The 22,105-nt window shown below is 38.5% G+C and overlaps 1 protein-coding gene across 5 annotated transcripts in view; it reads right to left on the bottom strand.

Moving 5' to 3' along the window:
• Positions 1-423: 423 nt before the first annotated feature.
• LOC133876192 (histone-lysine N-methyltransferase ATX2) overlaps positions 424-22,105 on the bottom strand; it is a 41,598-nt gene continuing 19,916 nt past the window's right edge. For 3 of the 5 annotated variants that reach the window (XM_062314490.1, XM_062314478.1, XM_062314495.1), the window contains one exon: positions 424-1,077. The gene's annotated coding sequence lies outside the window, so the exon portion shown is untranslated. Of the gene's footprint in view, positions 1,078-12,931; positions 13,271-22,105 lie in introns of those variants that run through there. The other 2 variants (XR_009901521.1, XM_062314483.1) reach the window with 2 other exon arrangements.

Here is a 22,105-nt window from a genome sequence, read left to right as displayed (position 1 = left end):
CAGTTTACAATGTTTGGAAGCAAAGAAACAATATTAAGCGTAGAAATCAAATCATTTCAGAAGAGAAAATTGTTATGCGAATTAAGTGGGAGGTTAGATCACGGGTTATTACAAAAGGAAAGTTCAAGAGGACAATAAAGAATGTGCAGCTTTGTAGCAGATGGGGAATCCCTAAGAAAGTTCTTGGTTCATAGATTAGTTTGTCTGGATTGTTTGATTTGTATATAGGATTCATGTAGATGGGAGTGTTTAGACAGAAAACAGGGTAAAAAGAGTTGGTTTGCATTTCAGTTCTGTTGTTAAAAGTGTTTGGTTTGTAAGCTGTGTTTTGTAGCTTTTGATCCAGTTTTGATAAACTGGAGTGTTTTTGTAAAATGTGTTTCAGTTAGTAAAAATCATTCATCCAAAAAAAAGATACTGAGATTCACATTCAACAGATTATTCATATGATCATCAAAGGACAGAACAAAGTTCAAAGGAGCTAACAAAATAGTTTTCTTTTGGTGTGCTACAACCCCTGCTTATTCCAAGCACTCAAAAGAGTAGTGAACTGCATAGAATAACTATGTACGTGTCATAGATTGAGTGCAAAAAATTGGGCGTTACAAATAAAACAGTATCAAAAGATCTTAGGTAGTAATAAAATGAATATGCAGCTTTCAGGAATCTCTGCAAATAAAAAGAATGAACGCTGAGGCTTAATCTGAATCTTAAAACCAACCCCAGCAAGGAACTTGACAATGTGGTTGTCTCTTTTCAATTCACAATCCTGAGCACAACAGAGATATCATTACCATGAATCATAACAAATTGACAAAAGTAGACAAATGATCAAACTTGTTTTCTCCTACTCTTCTCAATGATTCAAAGTATTCTGGGGGGCTTCTGAAAGCAGTCAAGGCAGCTTTCTGGAGCAGAATTATGTAATATTACCATGAATGTCTCTGATTGCAGTCTGAAGAGGCAATGGAAGCCGGAGCAATTGCGAATCTAACCCTCCAACCCGAGAGCAACATACAAACAACGTAACAAAGTGATTCTGAACAGCAACAAGCTACTGCAATAACTCAGCACCAGCTGTCAAAAGTAGAAATAGAAGATATAGCAACTATGAGGATGTAAGAACAAGGAGTAAAAAATGAGATACTAATTCCAAAAAAGAGGAAGAAAGGATGGAATTTCCAGTATGACCAAATAAATAATAAATATTAAAACCTTTTGGCTAGGATGTCACTTTAACTTGTAACACTAAAAGTTTTAGATAAGGAAGATGTAATTATAGTCTACTCTTGAATTCCCGTAAATGAGGCAAGGGATATGTGTTTCTCATTGTCAAATTTTATATGTTCATATACCTGCAAAAACTTTGAGAAAGTAATAGGACATCATCCCTCTTGTTTGCAAGCAGTTTCAGCCAAAAAAGCATGCAAGTACAATTTTTTTTTTCTAAGCCAATAAGGAAAAGGTTACAAGAGAGGGGGGGGGGGTTCCTATTCTTGATCCGAAAGAAAGAAAGAATGAGAAACCAGTTGGAAATGCTTCCGAACACGAGGTTGGAAGCAACCCATAGAACTACATAATGTGCACAATAAAATGCACTACAAATAAAGCAAATAACAAAGAAAACTGAAAAAACAGCATTCCAATCGTGAGATGCTAGCACATCATGGGTATCACCGATGGTGGCAGAAGACGAGAGAAGTTTGGTGGCAGCATATATATCATATTATTTCACTGTGAAATAGAATATTGCACATGAATAGTGTAAGAGGAATTTTGCGTTGTATCTTTGTGTGTTTTTCATTTTTATTTTGGTGTGTTTTCAAAATTTTGAGAAAAAAAAGATGTATTTTTTTGAACTTAATGCTTACATATCAATAAGTGAATTCCTTGCACATGAATAGTGTAAGAGGAATTTTTTTCATGGATTCTTTTTACAGAATGGTGTATAAGTAGTGCATAAAGAGTGGCTAAAGCTTGTATCTATTTATGCACATCTTTCAAAATGAGTTTTGAGTTTGGCCACATGTGTGAGTGTTTAGTGGACAACCATTAGTGAGTATAGTATAAACTTGAGGGTTAAATTGACCATAAACTAGATGACCTTCGATCTTGTTCTAAATTGACCAACCTCTATCATTAATGCACTATAGAAAAAGGGGAACATTAGCATGACCAAAGATTGAGAATTCATATGTTCTTATAGAAAAATATGATGCTCATGCTGATGCAAAAGGCGAACATTCAAACTGAACAAGAATCGATATTTTTGTGCTCAATGTTAGGGGGAGTGATTTTATGTGTACCTAGGTCCTAGTATTTTGGTTTGACTTTTGACCTTTGGGAAGTACTTATTTGACACAAATGGTTTCATATACTAATATATGCAGTTTGACCCCCTCACAAAATAAAGTTTTAAGCTTGCTCTTTGAAAGTGGAACACACACTTCGCGCAAGCATTAGTTGTGATTTGTAAATTGAACCATACAGACTCCTTGAGCATTTAAAACATAATTTGAATTTTCTTATCAATAAAAACATTGAATTTCAAACTCATGCAGATTTCGTATTAAAATAATTTTTTTTTTTTTTTAAGTTGAAGTTGAAATCAATGTTGGAGTAAGGGTGAGATGCTTTCATAAAATTTGAGCATGTTGTAAATCTTCACCTTAGGCCTTTCATTCCAACTCATATTGTGTTCATGCATATGTTTTTTTTTGTGAAGCCAGGTCTTCGCATGTATACTTAGATGTGTTTCAACCTAAGTCATTGCTTAGTTGTGCTTAGGTTTGTATAGCTCCTCGCACCTTTTCACCACACACCCTGAACTCTGTTTCCTATATGTTTCTTGGTGTGGTGTTCTTCTCCGTTTGTACTTCTTCCCTTCACTCACCTCCCCGCTTCCTCAACAGGCTCTAGTTCCTCACTAGCCTATCTTCTTCTAATTCCCTTACCGACCCGCTGGTAGACTTCTATTTTTGTTGAACAATGATACAACAACATCATGGTTTGATTTATACTCCCAAGAGTCTTCACTTCATGCAAATGATCTCTTGGCACACAAACCCAAGCACCCCGTGTATAAAATCAATGAAAGTAGTGCTTGGTACCACAAGGCTCTTTGAACTCCTACTAGTCTTCATGAAAATCGTGTAGGAAAGACCCTTTTGAAAAAAAAAAAAAAAAAAAAAACCAGCCTTTAAACTGAAAATCGAATTCAGTTTTGCATGGCGGCGTCTAAACTGACTAAACATGTAATGAGCATCCGGACATGATTAGGGTTTAATGTCTAATCATGCCTTCATGTCAAAAATGTGCCAACATGAGAGGGAACATGTGCTCTTGGACCTCCATCATGCCAGGACATCAGCTTCATTGATGTCTTTCTGACCTAAGCATGTTCGAACATATGGGAAATGTTAGAGAACATGTGCTCTCAGACCTAGGGCATGTCTGGACATCAACCTTCATGTCCGAACATCTGGCTTCAGTAAATGGCCATGTCCAAACACTAGGAACATAACAAAGAACATGTGCTCTTGGATTTGGGATTTGATTCTTGTACTACACCATCACAACAACTGTACAACCCCTCACATGAGAGTGGACCCCAGTGTGTGGAACCCACCCTCATGTGAGGAGTTGTTGTGCAGTTATTGTATTGGTGTTGTAAATCTAACATTTTCCCTTGGATTTAGCCCATGTCCGGACGTCAACTGCAATACTTGTCTTCTTGGGGAATTCTTCACCTTCTTCAACACAAACCTAAGTACAACAACTACCCATGTCCCAATAAACATAAAAACATATTTTAGACACCAAATGAGCCAACTAAAACCTAACAAACTTCCAATTTGGTCATTTGGTGGCAAAAAAAATTACAGACGCAAATGAGTTACAAGATTCTCCCCAAGACTTAAACTAACCTATCAAACCATAAAAAGGTCAAACACAGTCTTGAATGAAATTCCTGAAACACGGAATAAACTCATTATACGCATGGAGATTAAGGGTCCGTTTGGGTTTGCGATTTCAAAAAGTGCGATTTAAAATAACAATTTTAAAATGTGCGATTTGAAAAAAATGATTTTTAAAAACACAATTAAGCGTTTGGCAAAATCGCATTTTAGCCTTTAAAATCGAAAATTGGCCTTTAAAATTTTGCGTTTTCAAAAAAGCATCTTACTTGAGATTTGAAAAAGCAGATTTTCTGCATTTTCAAATCGCAATTTTTAAAAACGCAGTTTCCAAAAAATTTATGTTTTGCGATTTGGTTTAAAATCGCACTTATTGTCTACGAAATCGCAATCTCAAACGGCACCCTAAACAAGTATTGAAATAGTTCAAGAATTTAAAATTTAGAACATGCATTAAATTTCAATACAAAGAAATGCTAGACAAGATATTTTATATATCCATAATATGAAACATGCTAATCCATCCTATCATTCATAGTAGATACACCATAATGAATAATGTAAAATAACATTAAAATAACTAATCATGATAGCTATATCAAACATGAAAAGTCATTCTAACATTAAGTCGGAAAAAAAAAATATATATATATTCACCAAAAATATCCCATTTTTTGCACCAATGACAAAGGGAAAGATACATAAAAAATAGAAAAAAATAAATAAAAAATCACCATACATGATACCTTAGCCTTGGCTCCTTCAACATTCACAGGCTTCACAAACATAGTCTTATTCATAGACCTACAAGCATGTGAGGTAGAAGCACCAACAAAATCACAGTTCATACTTGGTTAGTGCACACCAAGTAGTTTTTTTCAAATGATCACTTGAGTGTTTATTGAAAAAATCGTTGGTTTCAATCAATCCTTCTTGAGAGTTTTGACCTTATTCATCAAAAAAATGTTTTCAACTTGCAAAGCATCACACTTAGAGAGCAAGTGTTCTCTCTCACTGAGTATTTTTAGAAACTCTTGTGTTCATCTTTGATAACCTAGATAATTTCTCAAGAGATTGTTGTTGGAGAATTGCAGATCATCAACCTCTTCAGAATCATCATCAGACAACTCTATAGAGTCAAAGTCGTGAGACTCTGAGAGATTGTTCAGGAACCCCAATATTCTCACTTTTCATATCATTGCTCACGCCTAAAACAATTTGCGAGGTTGTTCCATGACAACAGAGGTCAAAGATCACACTCAGGAGTTTAATCCAAGCATAGTGAACATTTCTCTAATACCAATTGAAAAATAACATTTAGACCCCAACCACAATAACTAACAATCACAATGCAGTTAAACAATATCCAATAAAGTCTAGAGTGATAGAGTTATTCAAACCAACAAAAATAATCAAACACACTCAACACATCAATAACAATTTTTGTTGACAAAGAGGAAACCCCTTAACACACAAAGGTAGAACCTCTTTGAGACAGCAAAACCCAAGAAATCACTATCAGAAGACACTTACAACCCTTGAAATGCTTAGACTTTGTGTGTAGACAAGCTCCTCACTCACCTCCCTACTTCCTCAACAGGCTCTAGTTACTCACTGGCCTATCTCCTTCAGATTCTCTAACAGACCCACTGGTAGAATTCTAATGTTGAACAATGATGCAGCAACATCGTGGTTTGATTTATACTCCAAGAGTCTTCACTTCATACAAATGATCTCTTGGCACACAACCCTAAGCACCACGTGTATAAACACAATGAAAGTAGTGCTTAATACCACAAGGCTCTCTGAACTCCTATGACTCTTCATGAAAATCTTGCAGGAGAGACCCTTTCAAAATAAAACAAAACCAGCCATTAAACTGAAAATCGAATTTAGTTTTCCACGGCGACGTCCGGACATGTAATGAGCATGTCCGAACATGTGCCAACATGAGAGGGAACACGTGCTCTCAGACCTCCATCATATCCGGACATGTGTCCTCCATGTCCAAACATCTAATTCAATGATGTCTTTCTGCCCTAGGCATGTCCGAACATGTGGGAATATGGTAGAGAACATGTGGTCTCGTACCTAGGGCATCTACGGACATCAGCCTTCATGTTTGGACATCTCACTTTAGTAAATGGCCATGTCCGAACACCAAGGAACACGACAGAAAACATGTGCTCTCGGATCTAGCCCATGTCCGAACGTGTGTCCTCCATATCCGGACATCAGCTGCAGTACTTGTCTTCTCGAAAAAAAATTCACCTAATTCAACACAGACCTAAGTATGACAACTACCCATGTCCCAAAAAACATAAATAAAAAAAAAATGTTCTGGACACCGAATGAGCCAACTAAAAACCTAACACTTTGAATTCCATTGAGTTGTAATTTTTCTATTTGTGCTATGTCACAAAATTGCCAAGAGGGGAGACTGTTGGGCTTTACATTAGTGTTGACAAATTCAAGTGTCAAAACATAGGGGTTTTGGGTTGTATTTTGAAGTATTTGACTTAGAGTTGAATCCGGTTCAAGAATTCAAGTTATGAATGTCCTCCAGTAAATTGATAATCATGAACCAAGCAGACCAGTTAGAATAAAACTATCATATATTTTTATTTCGATATCAGATGAAGGCAAGTTTGGTGGCGTTGGAAAGCTGATTCAAAGGGCTACAATTTCGTATTTCACAAAAAAATTTCAATTCCAATATTTACAAAGTCAAAAAGAGATGTCAATAGAAACTTGAAAAGCTGGTGCAGAGACTTCGATCGACTCCCGATCGATAAAACTTAAGCATCAAGTGTAGTACTAAAACCCGAGTATGATCGACCACCGCTTGAGCAAACTTGCAGCAAATTATTTCTTTCAGATCACGACTTTCCTTGTTTATCCCAGGTTTTACCCTACCTATATAAGCCTTGTTTTACACAATTTCCCCAGAGAGATGTGCGGCTATTCCACACCCTTGTGAGAGTATTTTAAACCTCATGAGCCAAAACATAGACATCAACCTCTCCTAGTTAGTTTTAATCAAACCACAAAAAAACTTCAGCCATCAGAGTCTCGCATTGCAGCGTGCGAGTTCGTTCGTGGAAGAGATTCTGTAGAAGGCCAGAGTTCTAGAACCATTGCGGTAGGAGGCAAACGGGTCATTTTCTAGGGTTGTAAGCCTATTTCTAATTACAAAGGTTTTGTAAGTATAGACGGATTGTAACAAATGATCTTCTATAATGGAATTCTTTTAAGATTGGCTAACCTCGTAATGTTTTTTCTTTTGAAGAGTTCTTCAAAAGTTTTTACTTTGTCACCCAATCCTTGTGTTGATTGTGATTTATGCTTTCTTGGATTGTGGTGACTTTATCTATGGTGTGTGATTTGAATATTGATTAAATTGTCAAATTGAACTTTCGGTTGAATTGAGATATTCACTTGTCAATTCAAGATTGTGGTCAATCACAAATTTTCAAAGTGTAATAGCTTCAAAGCACTCCAGACATGTAGTTACCAAACAACAAAACAATTTTTCAATAGTAGAGCTTTTTGGTAAAATTCTACAAACAAAAGCTCTATTACCCACAACAATCACAAACAGACACTAAGTCAATTATCTACTGCACATATTATCTCTCATGAGTTTTAGGGTAATTCTTGGATAGGATTGCGCTATGAGTGAGGTCAATTTCAGGCAAGGAATCGTTAGATCCTATGTCGTGAGAGACTGTTTCAAAATTACTTTGGATAATAGGAGTAAGAATATCTTTTGCAAATTATTGATGATATGACAAAAATCAAATAACGAATTTTTTTTTTTTTTGATAAGAAAATAAAGTTTTATTGAAAGCGTAAGGCGCCCCTAAGTACACCGGAAGTATACACAATGAAACGTCTAAGAAGGTAAAGAAAAATGAACAAGAAAATCAGAAAATCTAATCAACAAGGGTGACAAAAAGGCCACCGTCCAAAGATACAGCATACGAAAGAACGAGGCAACAATATCCTCCAAGGAGTTCTCCATATCTTCGAAACATCTAAGGTTTCTCTCCTACCAAACACACCAAAAAATACAAATGGGCACCATCTTTCAAACCGCAGCACTCCTTGACCTTCCAGCCTTCCACCAACAGGCAAATAAGTCGATAACTCTACTAGGCATAACACAAGACATACCAAACCGAGATAAAACAAAATTCCACAAAGCGGAAGCCACATCACAGTGAAGAAGAAGGTGGTCCACAGATTCCCCATCTCTCTTGCACAAGTAGCATCTATCCAGTATCCACAATGATGATCTATGAAAATAGTTAAGACTTACTATTTTTTTATTAAGTCTTAACATATACACGAAATATGTTAAGACTTAGCAAAAAAATAGTAATAAAAATATTGGTTTTCCTTAATCAAAGGTATAGATGGCAGTCAAAGCATCTAAGGAAGAAGTTGGAAGACCGGAACTAGCACCACCAAGTTGCTGACCACTTCGGGGACTCTGGCCCGACTAGAAAGTACTCCTTGAAGTCGTTTCTTGTCCACAAACTTAACAGAGACCGTTAGGTTGCCACGTCAGTCCCAATAAAAATGCAACATGTGTCACTCTTAATAAAAAAAAAAATTAATATTTTAAAACTTAAAAACTTAGATTATTATTATTTTTTTTAAAAAAAAAAAAAGAAAAAAAAGAAAAAAGAAAAACAAGGGTTTTGGGGGTGCCTCGCAGGCCACCTCATAGGTAGGGGGTGGTTGACACGTGTCAAGTTTTTATTAGGACTGGTGTGGCAACCTAACGGTCAATGTTAAGTTTGTGGATGGAAAATAACTTTTGGGAGTAATTTATAATTTTCACCTACCACAAGGATCTTAAAATTAATTTTTATACTACAGAGAGTGATTTGTAATTTAGGTCAACTAAAGGGACGAATGGTGCAATTTTCTCTTAAACGAATTTAATATAAATGTTCCAAAATACTAAAAAATCGGAAAAAAAAAAAAAAAAGGGAGAGAGAGAGAGAGAGAGAGAGAGACATCTTGGGGGTGTAGGCCAAACCACTACTGAAAGTCATAAGGGGTGTTTGAGCCAACCCCAACCACCTTGGGTGTCTCTAGTTCAATGGCCACCCCTCGTTCTTTTTTCTTTTTCTTTTTTAAGTTTAAGATTGTTTTTCTTTTCATTTTTCAAATTTTATTTTTTTATTTAGTTCTTAATTTTGAATTTTTTTTTCTCACATTTTTTAATTCTAATTTTTGTTTTTTTTTTTTTTTATTTGAGGGTATTTCCATCTTTCAAAAAGATGAGATTCCCTAACGACATGATTTTTTTGCAACAAAATGATAATTCAATGCGGTAGAATGTCACAAGTGCCATTTCATGGGGCCATGTTATGAATGAGTGGTAGTTCATCGGAGAATATATTAGTCCTACAATTTATTACAACAAATTGTATTTTGAGCAGAGTTCTTGGAGGCCAAGGGTGGATGGTCTATCGTTCCTATCCATTGATACGTATGAAAGTTTTTGGTCAGAAAGAGAGTGTGAGGAGAAGGTGTGGGATGTGGTCAGGGTTATGAATGGAGATAAGGCATCGGGTCCAAACGGCTTCACAATTGCTTTCTTTCAGAAGTATTGGGAAATATTGAAAAATGAACTTATGGCTGTATTTGCAAAATTACATAATCGTTGTCAATTTGAGAAGAGTCTTAATGTTACTTTTGTTTCTCTAATTCCAAAGAAGACTAGTGCTATGGATGTGAAAGATATTCACTCTATTAGTTTGGTGGGGGGGGGGGGGGGGGGGGGGGGGGAATGTATAAGATTATTTCCAAGGTTCTCACGAACGGGTTTAAGTCAATATTGGGCAAGATGATCTCCAACACACAATGTTTTTATTGGCGATCGACAAATTTTGGATTCAATGCTTATTGCTAATGAATGCTTGGATAACCAAATTCGCTCGGAGAAATATGGGCTGTTGTGTAAGTTGGATTTGGCAAAGGCATATGATCATGTTAATTGGGATTTCTTGCTCTATTTGCTGCAGCGTTGGGGTTTTGGGGAGAAATGGAAGGCTTGGATACAATTTTGTATTTCTACAGTGAGATTTTATATGGAACCGCGGTTGGCTGGATGGAAGCGGATGTATTTGTTAAAAGGTGGTCGGCTGACTCTTCTTAAAAGTACTCTTTCCAACTTTCCTACATATTACTTGTCATTGTTCCCTATTCCAATGGACGTGGCTAATCGACTTGATAAACTTCAAAGGGATTTTTTATGGGGTGGCATTGAAGATGAGGCAAAATTTCATTTAGTGAATTGGAACAAGATCTGTACTCCATTACAATCAGGTGGGTTGGGAGTTCAAAATTTCATCCAGTTTAATCAGGCTCTTCCGGAAAAACGGTTGTGGAAGCATGGTAGGGAGAGACAACAGCTTTATGTAAAATTTTGACGCATGACAATTTGCGGAAGAGGAATGTTGTGGTGATTGAGTAGTGCTGTATGCGTAAAAAGAGTGGAGAGTCCATTGAACATTTGTTACTTCATTGCGAAGTTGCTCACTATCTATGGAGTTACATTCTTACTTTATTTGAGGTAGAGTAAGTTATGGCACGAAGGGTGCTGGAATTGTTGACTAGCTAAGGTGCGTCGTTTGGTCTAGCTAAGGAAGTTTGGTGGTTAGTTCTGTTGTGCTTAATATGGTGTCTTTGGCGATAGCGGAATCCGCAGCATTTTGAAGATGTAGAGACATCGATGTTAGAGCTACGAAAGCATTTGCTTAACACGTTATATATTTGGATAGCTTCTCATTATAGCTTGATTGTTTTTACTTATGCAGATTTTTTAAAATTATTTTATGTTCCTCCCTATTAGGGGTACTCTTATACTTCATGTGTATTAAAGTTGCACCCCTCTGCGCTTTATTAATGAATTGACATTGTTTATCAAAAAAATAAATTACTTATAAAAGGAGTTTCTCATTAAATAAGGAAAAAAGAAAGAACTGGGAAATTGAGAAATCAAATCATATGTAGTACATTTTTTTGGTGGCAACTGAAAGCCAAATAGAAATTGAATTACAATGTAGCATGCATTTTGAGTTGGATTGGACACAATACCCACCGAGTGCAATAACTCTTATCTGGGCCATTCATTTAAAATGAATGGCTCAGATCACAACACATACGAGAGAGAGAGAGAGAGAGAGAGAGAGAAAAAGAAAAAGAAAAGGGCTTGGAAGCTACAAGAGTGGCATGCAAGCCACCAAACCACCCTTTGTGTCCACTAGGGTGATTCGACCACGCCAAAGCCAACCATTGGGGGTGGCCAAACTATCCTCATAACCATAAGGGTGATTTAGCAACCCCTAATGCCCACCTTGGTGGCTTGCACGTCACTCATGTGGATTACAATAGATTTCTATGTGTGTCACGATCTAAGTTGTCCATTTTAAATGAATGGCTAAGATCATAGGTATTGCAATAGATTTCAATGCCATTTAGGCTTGGTAGCATAAGAGACAAAGGTGGAAATGGGTTTTTCGTCATTGGCGGAAACATTAGAAATACCATCGACATTCTTCCACCAGAGGACATTTTCGCCACTTTTTGCCTCCACCAACTTGGTGGTGAAAGCGAGCAAAAAGGGGTTGGGCTCATTCAAAGCCAAAGAATTGAAGGCAACTCTTCAAAGACAAATGTCTTCATCTTCATAGAACCAAATAAGAGATTATGAGGGCCTAAGAGAGGAAGGATGACAGAAGACAACACCACGACGAAGATGAGAGTGACAATTAGATGGGGGGAGAAGGTTCTAGATCTAATTTTTTTTTTTTTTTTTAGATTGGGAAGGGGGAAAAGGGGGGGGGGGGGGGGGGGGGCGGGGCAAAGAGAACTGAAAAGGCATTTTTAGATTTTGGTTGTATAGTTTTTGAGATGAATGAGATAGGCTTTATACATGTCTCAAAATGGCATCATTTTGGTGATACAAAACATCGCCATTGTAAATGAATTGTTTTTCCTTTATTATTATTATTATGAAGTCGGGTCCGGAAGATGGAATTTTTTTCCCCTCTTCCACCTTCCAACCCAACATGGTCAGAAATTAATAACCCCTCCTGCCTCTTGATCCACACTTGTCGAATCTGACCCACGCAGGTCTTAAGCGGATGGGGGGCAGAATTCAGGTAAACTGTACACGCCTAATCCCATGCATGTCTATTTAAATTGTCAAAGTATTATAGCACGCAATTATGCTAAAGATAATAACAATTTAATGTCTATTTAAATTGTCAAAGTATTATAGCACGCAATTATGCTAAAGATAATAACAATTTATCTATAAAATAAAATGGTATTGCTTATTCGAGCTAAACCTGTACTAATTCCATACACATACAGCGCATTCTATTAGAAATAAATAGAAAAACTATCCACCCTGGATTAACACATCGATTTAAGAATTGAGGGTCTAAATAATATATGTAAATGATCTTTAAAATAATAATAAAAAAAAAAAAAGTACTAGATAATAAACATTTTTTTAATGAATTTTACAGTATCTACATCTACTTATTTTTTACATTTAACTCCTTTATGTTATATGCAAACCAAAAATTAGATAACCTAACAGACCCACCCATGAAACATTCAGTTGTAAGCATGATAACCAATCGCATTCCACATAGTCAAAACAAGCAATCATAAGATGAAGATACATGTTTCAACCCACCCAAATTCACGAGGTCACTGAAAGCTTCAATGATCAATAATTACTTGAGGAATTTTTTGTATTTTAATGAGAATTGGCCTTCCTTGGCCCTAAAGTAGAGCAGCTCACCTATGCAATTGATTAGGTGATTTATTTTTTTTTTTTTATAGGTAATAGCAATTTATTGAAAAGCGCTAAGGGGCGCAACCCTTATACACGGGAAGTATACAAGAGAGCCCTTAAGCGGGTCGAACAGAAAGTAAATTTAAGAAAGGTGATTTTTTTTAAAAAAAAAAAAAAAAAAATTAGACAGGTCACCAAAAGCTTCAATGATCAATAATTACTTTATAACATTCTAATTGCATTTTTGCAAAAGTGATGAAATCGCAGAAACAAATGTATGCCTATGGTAGAAGTTAAGATAAAACAAAGTACTTTTTCAATCCTGGAAATTATAATTTTGTTAGAATTTTTTATGACACCATTCTCAAGTTAGTTTAGACCAAAAAAGCTTTAGCAGAAGAAGATCAGAGCTCTACAACCCTATCTGCATTGATCAAGTTACAGATGATGAGCAGATTGTTGGGAGGAAACGATCTGTCTTCAGAAGGATCTCAGATGAGCCTATTTTTACAATGAGAAAGTTCTGCAAAAGGAAAATGGAAGAACCATCAGTACAAAGAGAACATGGTGAGCTAGTCAAGAGATATCAGCCAAGAAGGAAAAGCATTGAGTTGGAAGGACCAGGACTAGGCGCATAGGGAAAAGGTTGCAACCAACCCTAAGTAGACAAAAGATAAATGACATGAACCAATATGTCAAGCTGGAAAATATCGTATGTTTGTGAATGTGTTTTGGGAGGTATTTTTGATGTTTTTAGTTTTTGAAAATGTGCTTTCATGTGACAAAAAGGTGAAAACTATTTTTGTACTTTTGAGTTGTTTATTCATGTATTTGACGTGAGAATAAAAAGACAAAAGTCAAAACAAAAACACAAACTAACATGATGGTAGCATTGATGCAGTCCCAACATGTCCAGAGGTTTACTGCGTATGGTCAATTACAGGCACAATGAAAATGCAAATATTGCTTCAAAACAAACTTCAACTTGGAGATAAATGTTCTCATTATTTTGAAAAAAAAAATCAATATAACTTCAATGCTTCTCCAGTTCACATAATTTTAACTTGACATTTCCAAAGTAGGGAAAAAAAAAATATTAGTTTCCTTGAACTCACCATTTCATCAACCAACAACTCTTCATTTTTTTTAACCCTATAATAAATCAATGTTTTTTAACTACTTATCTGAAGTGCGCACACAGTTTACGGCATGCAATTATGCACAATGCAAATCAGCACTATCCAAAAGTTTTCACTCCTTTAGACATCCAATTTATGTCAATAGACCATAAAAACTGGCTACAAATGGACTAATGCTGCTCTAAAAAAGTATCAGCTATAATATCAGTTTTATATTGTTAACATTGGGTGACTCATCACCCGTCAACTCATGTGGGGCCCCATTGTCATACATACGTTCACATGCAAAGTGGAGAACAGTCGAAAGTAGATCCAATGTCAAGAAGTTGTATATGACTTGGTTTGGAGTCTGGTGTTAAGGACTATAGGTTATGGGATCCGGTTTCAACGAATAAAATTGTTAGCAAAGATGTGTTTGATAAGGCCTATATGCTAGAAAAATGTGAGGATAAAGTATCAACTAATAGACAGAAAAGGAAACAAGTCGCAGAGGCGGAGTTTGATGATCAAAGTTCACCCATGGATAAGAGTGACAATGAACAATTTTGAAGAGACTCACAACACTAGCAAGAGCCTTATTTGTTAGCAAAAGGTAGAGAGAAACATGATAGAAAAGCACCGAAGAGGTATGGATTTGAGAATATGGTTTCTTTTGCTTTAGTAGTCGATAGTGGAGATCCATCATCCATTCAGAATGGTATGCAAAAGAGGTGGAGTCGCCACAAAAAAAGTAAAACTTGGGAGTTGATAGAATTGCCCAAAATAAATAAGGCTAGACGGTGCAAATGGGTCCAAAGGAAAATTGAGTTAGCTGATAAAGCTTTGTCACCAACGAGACTGGTAGAGAGGCATGGTTTTTTTTTTTTGGTAAGTAAGAAAAGATTTATTATAAAAGCGTAAAAGTGCCCCTAGGTACACAAAGAGTATACGCCAGAAACACCCAAAGCTAACCCGCAACAACCAACAAAACCAACAAAAAAAACCCAAGAAAGAACAACCAAACAACCACAAAAGAGCCCAAAATGAGTTACAAGAAAAAACTAAACACCCGAGAGACAACCCACAACCCACCAAAGCAACAACGAACCCTACAAAACGTGAGCCTATCCTTTCCTACGCTTGGAAGAAGCTAACCCGTCGCCATAATTAATGGAGCTTTGCAAATTCAAAAGTTCCCTCTTGCCTTTTGACTTTTGACGTGCTAACATTTTCTTTCAAAAACTCTTCCTCCATAACGTCCCAAATAGCCAAAGCCTCCTCTTCAAAAGCACCATCCAAAGTCCAATCAAACCGACAGGCCAATTGCGAGATAGGGATAAACCATTTCCTTCAGAGGATTAAGGAGTGAGAAAACCTCTCGGAAGGGATGAAGGTCCAACCATCCTGACCTCGGCGACCTTCTACGGCAATGTGGGATTAACTAGCACCTTCGAGCGAGGGTTGAGAAATCCCCTCCTAAGACCCTGCTTCCCTGGTGGCTCTGCAACCTTCTTCACTGGCGGCTCAACAGCCGTAACCTTCTTAACAAAGCAGCCAACAATCATCTTCGCAACGAATCAAAAAATAGCTACTCATTCCACTTCACAGATTTCCCTCCCCTTAGCATCTTCGCCCTCCTGTAGTAACACTGAAAAGGCTTAGAAACCACCGCAGGGAGGGGAGAACGCAGCTTCTCAGCCAACACAGCCACTCCAGCAAGAGACAGAGGAGCAAACTTGGGTTGAGGAATCTGAAGCGGCCTCAGAGGAGAGACCTTAAGCACAAGATCCAGAGGACGAGCTGGAGGAGTCGACGGAAAAGCAAGCTCTGGTGCCGGCGAAGGGGGAAACCCAAATTTTTTAGACGCTGGAGAAGCTGACAACGCTGGACCCACTCCCTCTGTCGCTACAAGCGCATCACCCACCAAACTCCCAGGAGGAGACCGAACCAAAAGCATCCCAGAAGACCACTCCGCTGTTGTCTCCGGCAGGGATCTAGACGAACCGGCAACTTTAGGTTTTGGCCAAAAACGAGCCACACGAAAACCTAAATGTTTACAACCCATCCCCAACCCGAAAAACCGGTCCAGATTTTTTCTTACAGCCCAGCCCAAGGCCACATAAAACCCGAAACCCAGCTTATTCCACGTACGTGTTCTCGAATATTCAGATTTCGAATTTTCTAAATTCAAATTCGAATGAGAGAACCTTCTTACCCTTCGGATGAAAATGTCGGTCTTTGCCCAACAGCTCAAGCGGCGGGGACTCAAACGAGAAGCAATCCACCAACAATCTCGGTTCAACCTCTGCACGCCTCACCATCGGAAGAAGGTCAAGAGCACACTGCTCCTCCAGCAACGCCCTCCACCCTGAATGACGTCCCCCACAATGGGCTCCTTCACGGCCAAGACCGAACCAGACCTTAGCACCTCCACAAAGGAGGGCCCCTTCCAAAGAGGAGCCAAACCCGGCCTAACCTCTTCTTCCTTCCCAACTGTCTTGACCAACGCAAGCGAGGACCCAGACCTGCAACCCGCTTTGGCAAAGAGATAATCTCCGGCCTTTCTCAGCTCGTCCGAGAATTTGAGCCAACCCCACCCTCTACGCCCCTTAGGGATCACGATAAACCCTTTCCGGCCACCCATCCCAAATGCTGTTGCCTCTTGGAAACGGCCCACTTGGTTGCCACCTCTCCGAGCAATCAAGATTTTTGACCCTTCTGTGAAGGATTTGATGAAATCTTGATCTTCCAGATGACCCAAGAGAATCTCCAACGTCGATGCAAGCCACTCAAAGCACTGACAACTGATGATGATCTCCCCGGAGAAACTTTTTCTTTTCTCCCCCACCCTCAGCATCGACTCCCCATCCAGCACCGAGAAGACAAAAATCTTCGACTCCACGATAAAACTTTTCTTCATCACAACACACACCCAACACTCAATCGGCCTCCTCAGAAGAACAGAGAGGCATGGTGTTATGTTAAATTAGGTCTTATACTCAAGTTCAAGGGATGCTTGAGCTTGAGTGGCACTTGTCAATTGTGATTGCCCTTAGGGGCTTTGGCAAAGACATCCGAAGGAGATTCGTACTGTTAGACTTGCTAGGTTTCAAGTAAAGGTGGAGATTTGTTGTCGTAGGCTGACTCATCACCCACCAACTCCCCATTGGTTTTACTCTTTATATTGGTTTTGGAGATGGATTCTCTAGCCGACTTATTTGATTTGTGTTGACGGATATTATATAAGTTGTTCTATTCAGCTAGTTGTGTGGGAGTGCAAAAGAGTGAAACTGAGAAAAAGCATGCGCCGCACAGAGTGAATTGAGGTTCTTTTTCTTTTTTGTTTAGAGCGTCGCACAAAGAATTATTTAGAGCCACGCCCGACAGAGAAGAAAAAGGAGCTGATACAGTGACAAAGAAATAGAGAAAAAGAGTTGCTGTTTGTCCTTGCAAAAGAGAAGTTTGTATTTTTGTTCTCTTTTGGGAAAAATCTTTTTTGTGTGGTAATGAGATTTTGGGTTCTAAGAACACTAGGAGTAGATACCCTACAGGTGGTTCCCTACCCTAAATATAGGAAGATTTTCAAAAAAAAAAAAAAAAAAAACTACCCACATCAGATTCCCTAAACACTTGGGTAGCTGCAGTGCTACCCAACGTATTGGGTAGCATTGTAGCTACTCAATGGGTTATTTAATCTTAAAAAAATACACACGGTCTCTCTCCTCTTTCCTCACCTTTCCCAATCTCTTCTTCTTCTTCTCCCTCTTGCGGCACTCCCATCTCTCTCTCTCTCTCTCTCTCTCTCTCTCTCTCTCTCTCTCTCTCTCTCTCTCTCTCTCTCTCTCTCCCATTCTCTAGTAGAACAACTACAGGAAACCAACATAAATACAACCAAACCCAACAAACTAACTAAATAAAACGTTAATGAAATAGCCAAACAACAACAATTAGCACAAAATTAGAAGAGCCAAAACTCCCTGTACAAACAATAACAATCCTCAATCTTATTAGAAGAGCCAAAAACCAAACAAATAAACTAATAGCAGATGAGATACCACTTAACCAAGAAAACCCACAATCAGCACAAAATCTGTTGATGAAATAGCCCATCTTAAGCACAACATAACATTCTCAGCACATGAATTAAGAGATTGAGAAGACAAAGACGAGGAGAGAGAGAGAGAGAGAGAGAGAGAGAGAGAGAGAGAGAGAGAGAGAGAGAGAGAGAGAGAGAGAGAGAGAGAGAGAGGAGACTATTTTTCTAGAATAAAAAAAAAAAAGTAAAAAAATATTATTTTAATGATATAAGGAAGATTAAGGAAATCTATTGTGGGGTATATTTATATAGGGAGAAAAAAATGATTTTGTTCTCTAAATTTAGTGAAAGTCGTTGGGTGTCTGCTGCTAGTACTCTAAGTGATTTTCTCCATTATTTTGCATTACATCTTTTATAGTGAATTTCTCCGTGATCGCCCTTGTCTGTGGACGTACCTCACATTGAAGAAACCACGTAAATCTGGATGCTCCTTTTGTCTTTTTTACTGTAATTGTAGTCTTTTGCACAACATATATAAAGAAATAATTAATGTTGCTCAATTGCAATTTTAGGAGATTTGCTCATAATCCAAGATATTCTTGCCTTCAAATAAACAAAAACATCTAAACTACAGGGACTCAGCATTTCATTCTTATAGTTCCCAAAATACTGCATTTAAAGATTTTGGATTACACCACGAGTTGAAGAAACTCCATTATTTACAAGTTTTAAAAAATCAATGTGACAGTTTCAAACCTCAAAAGAAATATTACCACGCAAATATGGTAACACAAGAAACAAAAACTGATTCAAATGAAACAATATGAGCACTAATCAAATTTAATTTTATAGAAATTTTAGTATCATCTGATCAAGAAAAATTAAAGTATCAGACCTTTAGAAATATAGAAGAGAAAGGAAAAGAAGGATAGGAGAATGGAGGGACAAGGAAGGGAAGGCAAGAAATAGTCCTTTGCCCTGTTTGGGTGATTGTGGAGGCTTGAGAGATGAAAGGAGATGAATTAATGGAGCAGTCATTGCATGGTTGGGTAAACTATTCCCGCTTTCATAGCCATTGCAAGCAAAAAGCGAGGATGGAATCATAGGACAGCCTAGCTATGGATTCCGTAAGGGTGGCCACTGGCCAGTCACACCAATTTTAACAAGCTACTTGAATGCTGCTTCAGTCTTTTTTGTGACTTCATTTGCTAAGTTACATAGTTTAGCATCTTAAGTTAGCACTATTTTTTTATGAATATCTTAAGTTAGCTTTGGAGTATGTCTTCACTTAGAAGCAGCCTACAAGAGTCTTAACTTACAAGTAGCATATAGGCCATTGCGTCCTTCAAGTAAGCGTAGTAATACAGAGATGTAAGGTCAGCTTCTTTTAGAAGTTGAAGTTTATATATTAATTGAAGTTGAGCGCTTATTAAAATTACAAGTTGGTTATTTCCTGCACCTCCCTTTGTGTCATCTCTATCTCAATGTTATCTCTCTAGTCTCTAAATTATTTTCTCTAATATTTCTCTATTCTCTGCTGTTGCAAAAACTTTCCAGCTCTCACTCTTTGACACTGATGTTCTCATCATCTTCATCTCTCCTCAAAAAATGGAGCCTAAAGAAACCAGATTGCTTTCATTTTGCATGTCTATCAAGATATAATCCCCCCCCCCTTTTTTTTTTCTATTCATTAAAGGCAGGCAGGGGTAGGGGTGTAATTCCGGATCGGTTATAACTGGCCAGAAAACCAGCTCCAGGCACTAACCGGCTCCGGGTAACCGGTTTGATACCCAGTTATTTATAACCGGGTACCCGGAGCCGGGTACTAGTTTTCAAAACACCCGGTTATAACCGGGTAACCGGCTCCGAGTGTATTAGTATATTAAAAAAAAATTACCCCCTACCCTTATACACTAATGCTACTGCCAGCCTATACACGGGGACTTTTTGGTCCTTTCAGCCTTTTGCCCTTTTGCTCTTTTACCCTAATGGGCAGCTTCCTTCAGTTCAGCCTTCTTGAATCTTCACTTCACGTCGTCGCCCTGCCTCCTTCTTACTAAAGATTCAGCCTTCTTGAATCTTCTTCTTACACTCACAAGTAACAAGGCAAGCAACCGAGCATGGAGTTGGAGGGGGACCCATTGGACGAGCCACCATCTCCGCCTCGTTGTTCGTCGGTGTTCGAGACGGATCGACACGTGGCGTACATGGAGATGTACCAGCCGTTCCTGTCGCCGTACGAGACGCAGAAGATCAACCACCTCACCCTCGCCTACTTCGTCATCTCCGGTCATAAGCTTTAGAGAGTTGGATTCTTGTAGTTCGTCTTGTGCTGGCTTGGGAATTTTTGAGATATTTTGCTGTTTTTAACCATGCTCTTATAAAGAAATTAGATCATTACTTCAATCTCTTTGTTATCATAATTGATAACCTCCTCTCTGTGAAAAAATTTCTGAATGTGGCATGCTATAACAGGGATAACATCAGACTGAAACTGCTTCTTTTAGACTCTGTTTGTTTTTTAAAAAAAAAAAAAAAAAAAATCTGCCCGGTCCGGTTAACCGGGTACCCGGTTCCGAAGCCGGTTATTTCAATAACCGGGACCTCGGAGCCGGTTCCCGGTCATTACCCAATAACCGGGAACCAACTCTTGAGTTTACACCCCTAGGCAGGGGAGACTAACTGTAACTATTCTACCTGAGCGTGACAATAGTAGAACCTATCCGCTGAGAGCCACACAGGAGGAGGCTAGACAATGGGAACCGCAAGTACTACCTCTCAAGTTCAACTGAGTCATAGCCTAACTCAGCCCCATCAAGGCATCAATGGAGTTCAAGGTGGAAGACCTTAAATTCCTTTCCAATTAAGCCCCACTACATTCCTTGCAAGAAAGCCCCTTAATCAAAGGGATTCCAAACTTGTCTAGCATCAAAAACTACACATTCTCTTGTTTCATGGTCAATGAAGAAATTATATGTATAAGAGAAACAAAGGGAATCTTTATTTCGTCAGTGTAACGTTTTTTTTTTATAAGTAATGTAAAACTTTAAAGAAAGTGCAAGGCACCCCTAAGTACACAGGTTGTAGGGAACTCCCACAAGCTCAAAACCCAAAACAAAACAAAAAAAAACCAAAAAAAAAAAAAAAAAAAAACCCACTGCACAACCCACCAAAAAAAGCCAACAACCCCAAACACCACAAGACAACAAAGCCCAAAACCCTCTAACGCTAACAAACGTGAGCCTTGCCTTTCTCACGCCTAGATGATACTCCCTTTGTGTCATAATTAATGGAACAATTCAACTTCAAAAGCTCCCTACTACCCTTAACCTTTTGAGGGGTATCCTATATGCTCTCATCCCCAAACAAAGCCCAATCTAAAAAGGTGGCAGGGGGAAAATCACCCAAAGGGTACGGAAACTCTTCATCCTCTTCACCCCAAACTCCATTTCCGAAGATAGACCAAATCCACACTTCTCAGAATGAGAACATGACGAACTGGTAACACCAAGAGCTACTGGAGGAGAACCCCAACTCGCAAAAGAACTTGGCTTGAGAAAACCCACATTAGCACTTGACACCGGGACTATGGCAACCTTTGGCACGATCTGGGATATGGACACCGAGTTCAACGTCCTGACCACCGGAACACGTAACACTGGTGGTTCAACGAAAGCCAACATTGCCTCGACAATTAAACTATCTTCCATCTTTGTGAACCAACTACTGTTAGTTTTACGATTATAGGACTTGACCGGCTTACTCACCAGCGGAATCAAGGGATCCAAACCAACCGGCCCAAGGCCTACTGATAATAGCGGAGGAACCTTGCCGGAAATATTTGTCCTCACCAAAGGAGACCCAAGCTACCGGCCTTCACAACACACGGTAACAGGTAAAATCTGAATATCGAACTCTGTCGTAGACGCGAAGATTGAGCACAGGGAAGGATCACCAAAGAGTACTGCAGCCGCAAACGTCAGCGACCAAACCTGAACAGACCCAGAACATGAACATTTCAATGCCAACGTCTTAGACAACGAATTCTGGATACCTTGCTATGCCATCAACCTCAACAAAACAACTAGAAATAATACCAAATTTGACTTCGAACCCAACTTAACCCCACTGTCAGGCACCAAAAAGGTAGAAGAGGGCTCCCCAAACTCAAACACTGGCCTCGTCCCCCCGACATCAACAGACT

This window comes from Alnus glutinosa, chromosome 1, assembly GCF_958979055.1.
Source record: "Alnus glutinosa chromosome 1, dhAlnGlut1.1, whole genome shotgun sequence".
NCBI lineage: Eukaryota > Viridiplantae > Streptophyta > Magnoliopsida > Fagales > Betulaceae > Alnus > Alnus glutinosa.
Note: the sequence above shows the minus strand (reverse complement) of the source record. Positions and strands in the feature narration are given on the sequence as shown.